The sequence below is a fragment of the Parasteatoda tepidariorum genome, chromosome X2 (genome assembly GCF_043381705.1).
Source record: "Parasteatoda tepidariorum isolate YZ-2023 chromosome X2, CAS_Ptep_4.0, whole genome shotgun sequence".
Taxonomy (NCBI): Eukaryota; Metazoa; Arthropoda; class Arachnida; order Araneae; family Theridiidae; genus Parasteatoda; species Parasteatoda tepidariorum.
In genome coordinates, this window is record NC_092215.1 from 47,727,110 (window position 1) to 47,734,402 (window position 7,293).

The following is a 7,293-nucleotide window of genomic DNA, read 5'->3' on the forward strand; positions in this document are numbered from 1 at the left end:
TATCATTAAGCAAATTATTAATGGAATAAATTTATGGGGTGGAGTAAATTTAGGAAGCTAAAAAATTATTAATGTAGTAAATTTGTAGAGTAAAATATTTTTTTATTACAAAATTAAAAAAAAAAAACACTCTTGCTTTGCTTGCTGTTCGACACAAGAACATTTTAATGCTAGGAAGATAGAGGCATTCTTTTTTTTAAAAAATCCAAGTTTCGAAGCAAATTATTCTTCAACTTCATAAAATGCAATGACTTTTTCATGTTATAATATAATGAAAAGTCTTGTTCATCATTAAATTGTGGTCTACATTACTTCATTTAGCTTCTTTTTTTTTTCTTCCCAATCCTATCTTTAAAAAAATTATTACTGATTAAACAAATTAAATTCAAGCACTCTCTGCACATATTCCAAAATTTTAAGGACATTAAATTTTAATTGGATTTCTCTAAATACATAGTTTGTTAATATGACATCATGAGTTGAGCAATTAAAATATTTAAGTGGTCCCGCAGTGGACTGATCGTTAAGACACGGTTCCCATCAGATCACCGAAGTCAAGCATCACTGGCTGCGGTCAGTGTGCGGGCGGGTGACCACTTGGATCAGTCTGCGTAGGGACCGAGGTTGTGCGGTATTGGTCCTCGTTAAACTGTGCTACCGTAAAGTGCTCGACTTCGCGTGCAGGTCGTCAGGCTACCGAAGCGGGGGTGCCATCCCCTCTGCAGAGGATCAAAATTGTGATGGCATGTCTTCGGATCATCCTCAGGGATGTTTCCCAGACCGTCGCCAATAGCCCATTGTGCAGCTCTAGTGCGACGTAAAGGAACTGCAACTACAACAACAACTACAAGTGCTTCGCAATCAATTTTGAGAAAAGCAGCTTGACAATTATTTTCTTTCTCTTGCTAATATTTTCGACACTAAAATATAATTTTAGAAAACTGATTCTAAAATTCTGTTTTATCCATTCTACTGGAAGTATCCAAGATCCTCAAGACAATTAAAAGAAAAAGTTTCATGCATATCGAGAAACACTAAGCTAGTAACTTAAGCTAGTAAGATAATTGTTATTATGTGGGTCTGACTGTGGTGTACTCGAAGTCATATAAAAATTTTTATATCATTTTAAGATGTGCCAAATAAATTGCAAATGAAAGGAAATAAATTATAACAATAAAAAATGGTCTGTAACAGTTCAAGCTGTGTGCTATTGATCTATAACAGTTAAATTAGAATATAATAGATTTGCTTTCTATAACTAACTAGATTCACAACACGTTCTATAACTTATTTTAGAAGAATCTAATTTCAACTGAATTTTCACTTGCAGTGCAAAAGTATATTATCAGAAATACAATAACAGAATGGGGACAGATAACATTTTAACGGACTATTATTTATTTTCTATCATTTGCTCATGGCCTGCTGCCTAATCCATTAATTTTGACTCTCGATGCATTGCTGTTAGACTGATAGACAAAAAGCAATTGTTTTACTTTAGTCTACATTCATTTGCAATATATTCAAATAAAATTTTTCTGGTAAGGTCAAAACGGTTTTGACTAAGCTCATGGTGTTTTTTTTTTCTACTTTTGATTAGTATTTCCTGTCTACGTTAAATATTGTCTAAAAACATATAGTCATAATTTCCCCCTTTTTTTATTTACTAGAATGGGGTAATTATGACCATGTTTTATATTAACTAATAAAATAAATGATTTTGTGCTTTTCTGTTGCGGAAAACTGCAAAAAATAGCTTCCTACTTTTTTTATTTTCAAGGAACCTGAAGGAAGCTGTTATGGTATAAAAGAAGAGGAAACAGGTTCAGAGTGAAGCTGAAACATATGAAATACTTAAATTGGTTATCCAGCTGTGGGTTAGCTGAAACGTTAGTTCAAAGAACCGAGAATCTTTATGTCGGACATCTGAATTAAATTTATTTAACAATTAAAGAAGAACAGGAACTTGTTAAATGTTTTTCAGCTAGAGTAAGATTTGGTTATACTTGTGAAAGGCTGGAACTTTTACATATTGTTGGGTCATTATGTTAAAGAAAATTTTATTTGTAATGTTTTTGAGGATGGAAAACTGACATGGCAATACAGATGAGTGAATATTCAATCACGACCCCTCCTGCGTGCATGGAATGAAAGAAAAATGCTACTTTGGGCTTCTTGAGGGTTTGACTATGTTCAGAACAACAGTTCTAGGGTGTCCATCAGTTGATGGTCATGATTCCCCCATATATGCCACGTCAGAATTACCCTAAATTTTCATTTTTTGATAAGGTAATTATGAAAAGAAAAAGAAAAGATTTTCTTTCTATTGCTAATACATTTAGAATTTCAAAAAGCTGATAAGACAGAGCTTATTTTTGAAAAAAGAAATCTTTGCAATAGGTAGCTTAATATGAGTTTATTTGTATCTCGCCCCGCCCTATTTTAGGGCATACGAGAGTAGATACATTCACAAAGCATCAGTGGCGTACGCAGAATTTTTTCAAGGGGGGTGTTCGTAATTTTCTGAAACTATTAAAAGCAATTCGAATCTTGTAATAAAGCACTATGATTTCCCTAATTTAGACAGCTGGACAATTTAGACTTTTTATTTAGACAACATTGTTTAGTTAAATTTTGATTTGATTTTTTAAGTTTAAGAACATAATGTAATATCTTCTGAAAACAGTCCAATATCATATGGGTGGAAAGTAGCACTTTGAGGGCCACTTTCACATTCATCAGATTTTGTTATGCTAGAAACGTTTTCTTCAACGGAAGTATCACATTTCTGTTCAACAGAAAAACTTGCATTGGTACTAGATGCTGTCACCTCACTAATTTCAAGTCGTGATTTTGTCTCAAAATAATTAAAAATTGCTAAATTCTTGCGTTTTGACATCCTAAAGATCCAANATATATTTATAAATATATATATATTGACACAGAAATATCCGCTGTGCTACGATCTCAAAGTTTCGAGCTGTAATGAATAACTTCAACGACGGGTTCAGCGATTGAATGAACCTTTTGTTAAGACAAAACAAAACAGATTTAACGACAAGCTCCGAAAGACAAGCGGCAGAGATAACTCTTAGTCTGACTAACTAACTCCACCGTACTCCGTTCCCTCTTTTATGTAATTTTTCACCGCTTCTCCAAAATTCTCGAATTGTCTCAAAGACGACAGAACGTCTAGGATTCCAGAATCATCACGTAAAGACCTCGCGAATGACAGCCAGTCTCGAAAACTATACTGGCTGGACAGAAAGGATCGAACCAGTCCGTAGCAGTATCACGTGAATTTGGTTTCAAAAGTACAACCTTATTATAGTAAATGTTTTTTCAGTACTCTGAGAAATACCGTGAGAAAAAAAAGTAGGTATAAGGCTAATAAAAATAATAGCTCGCTTAATTTCTACTAAAATTTTTATTTTTGCCATTTTGTCTGAGCTCAAGGGGGGTGTTTAAACCCCTAAACCCCTCCCTTGCGTACGCCACTGCAAAGCATACATTTAAAATACGTAAATCTCTAAAAGTTACATCAACAGTGAGTATGAAAATCAGAATATCTGAAATATTGTTCAATACAATTCCATAAAACAAGTGTAAACCAATTAAAATAGTAAAGTAGTAAAAAAGTTAAAAAACGAAATCACCCAAAAACCAATAAATGTTAAAACTTTACAGAAGCATGCAAAACAGTGATAAAATATTCGAAGTTAAAATTCGATAAAAAGGTTAAAAAGCAGTACAAGTTAAGAATCAAAACAATCAGTTAAAAATTGATAAAAACAAACTTGTTAAATTAATAGGCAGCTTAATATATAAAATTGCCAAGTATAAAAAATTCCCAGTTAAAAAAAATTTGCCGCTTACGTTGATTTTTAGCAGATCACCCTAATCATTACGGCATTTACTTTTAATACTTAAGATGATATAAATTAAGTTGAAAATAATAATTAAAAAAAAAAAAGGCAAAGCGGTCATAATTGCACAAACAAATCCTAAACTTATTCAGTTTTTATATATTGCGGCCCAAAACTTAATTACCCTTTCTTTAGTCCCTGATTGCAAATACTATTATTAGAGGAAAGCTGAAAATTGTTTTAAAAATTTGAGGTTTATGTTCAATATGGATATCTGATGTTTACACCTTAACTCAATGTGAGCTTTAGTCGCCATTTTAAATTTACTGAGGGGGAGGCAAAAGTTGCACATTTTTATCTGGGCAAGTGAAGGAGTGTTTCCGTTGCGCATTTTACGTTGAATGAAATGAAACCAAGCTAAAGTCTAAAGAACTAATAGTTCAAAAGTTTTTATTAATAAAAAGTACAGTTTTGTACGCATACTTATTTACGCGTTTGGCATTGCTTTATAGTTATAGACAGGCAAAGTATCAGGTCCTTGTCTTACATATGCTGTACGTTAAATCGAATGAAATCAAAAATAGGTCGATAGAATTAGAAATCATAGGAATCATAAAGGTTTAATGTTAAAATTTTTTGATTAATTTCTTTATATATATATATTCTATTTAGGCATTGCATTAGGCATATTTATTACGTTAAGCTCGCAAAGTTTAATGAAATGAAAATTAAGTTTAGAGATAGATCACTGTTGACAGAAGTAGATTTTGATATTCTAAGCCTATAAAAAAAAGAATTTTTTTAAAGTTTTTGAATAATCTTTGCCTTTTGTGAAAGATCAACCTTGATAATTTATGCCCTAACAGTTAATGTGGAAGTAGAAGAACACAAAATAATACTCAATGGCGTGGCAATAAATTATGCGTGTTTTTTATTTACACTAGGAAGACATCCTGAAAATTTCAACGAAATCAAAATGTATGAGCTATGTAAGCCTTTTTTTTTTTTTTTTTTTTTTTTTTTTNGAGATTGCACTAATTTGAGGTTTTTTTTTTTTTTTTTTTTAAAGAAAAAAGGGAGGAAAAAAACTCGTTTTTAACCCTCTGACGCAGATGAGACACCGGTGTTCCTTTGATATATATTTTTTGACGCGCTAATTACTAATAAAAATATATTTTTGTATTTAATTATAAAAAACAGTCTAATAATTACTAAACATCTGTTAGATTATGGGAATTACTTTTGTACTAAAATATAAAATCCAAAAAGAAAGTATTTTGACAAAGATTTTTTTTTCGTTCAAAATTTATCAATAACTGATATTTTAAAATTTATCAATAACTGATTTAGTAAATTAAAGAAATTATAATGTTGCATAAATGTTTCACTTAGAGCTAAAATAACTACAATTTAATGCAAATTTGAAAAATTATTGTTTGTACAGTCAGCAGCTGTGTTTGGAAGATAAATTTAAAGCAGAAACAGGCACCGATGTCTCATGCTGTATTTCATTACCGTAAGTTATTAAAATGCTAAATATAATATTTTTTTCTTATTTTGACGTAAATTTATACAAAATAAGGAAAGAAGTATGAAAAATATGTTCAATAAAAATTTTGCGTTAAAGGGATAAGAAGACTATATTTCAACAATAACATTGGTAAACATAGTGAAAACTGCTGTTACTTGTTGACATTTTGAATGTTTTTTTTTTTTTTTTTTCATCACTAAAATTTAATTTGATAAGGAGACATTTAATATTTGGATTAATAAATTGTCTCATTTAAATTTTTCAGTAACTTGAAAGTATATCAATGCCCGAAAAAAATTATATTGTTAAACAGATACTTTACTAGGTTTTGTTGATTTTCGAATGGTCAACAAGAAATCACTAAAAAATATACTTTACAGACATTTTACATAACAAATATAGTAAAATACAAAAGTTAATTCCTTAATAGATTAAATATCGCTTTCTCTCATTTGAAACAAACCTATTAAAAATTATTTTTGTAAGTTTTATGACTTGTGTTAATCCGTGGATGTAACGAATTTTCGTTCGTTACTCTGTATATTTTATTTTATAACCGCCGTTAAACAGCCGACTAAAGTTTGGGTTTACGACTACCAATGAACCAACTCCGTAACCTTGTAATTTTGAACTTAATCCAGAAGACAAGGGAACTCTTGGATCAAGTATTGGGTGAAATTCGCCTACGTGGAGGACTTTTTGATGGAAGTAACCCGCATTTGCGTAACATGGAGTAGAAAACCCCGAAACTTCCCACAGTTAACCTGACGGAAAGGGGACTTTAACCCATGATTTGTCTACTACTGAGGATATTTTACAATAGCACTGTGGTCGGTGCGAATGGGGTGTGGAATTCGCATCGACCAGACATCGCTGGGATTAGAACCCAGTTCACCTTATTGGGGAAAGAGCGCTGTATTCTCTAAGCCACCACGTTTCCAATGTATATTTTGACAAAAGGTGAGATAATCAATACAAACTTATACAAATATAGTATTTAAAATATTTTAGGTTAATACAATTACGTAGATATGATTAACGCTTTGGCAATAAATACGTAATTTGAAAAAACTTTTTTTTTTTTAATTTTCATATTTTTACATTCTATGTAAAGATTATAAGCTGTGTAAAAATACAAAATAATTTCCAAATATTCGTAAACCCCAATAAAAAAAATATTTTAGCAAAAACTTTTAAACTGCAAACCCAAGGTTGGGCGCATTTTTTACAGGATAAAATTTATTACGGGCACCTTCCTCAAAGCACAAAAAATTTCATATTCATATTAATGCATTGCATCTTGATTGAAAAAATTAAGTACGCATTCCACAATGCAAATGGGTGATTCTACACATTTTGGAAAGTTCAAAAATTCTACAAAAATTTTAGTACCGATTTCTTTTTTATGTATTGAACAACTAAAAAATTGTTTTATTCCCTTCTATATTTCTGATCTTAAACTATAATAAGATATTCTTATTTATTCTTGAAAAATAAAAATTCTTTTCAGGGAAATGTCCTCTACATGCCCTATTTCATCTACATGTCTTGTGTGTTCCAGAGAATTTATACCAAAAACTAAAATTGATTTTCGTAAAACTAATATGAATGCATATAGAAAAATATTTACAAATTGAGTAAATTCAAATTATAATTTTATCTCAAATGTGGAATAATATTATGTCCCATTGCTTTTCTATCATGCATAAGGATGAAGGTATAAAAACAATAATAACATTTTCAAAAGTGTCAACACTATTAGAAGTCATGCTTAGCTTTTTCTGAATGAAGTTGTATTTCGCTGTTCTTAGAGGATTTTTTTATTAGTACCTTGTAAAATGTACTTTATTTTCAAGGTAAGGTATTCAATTTTTGTAATTAACATGGCTTAAAAAG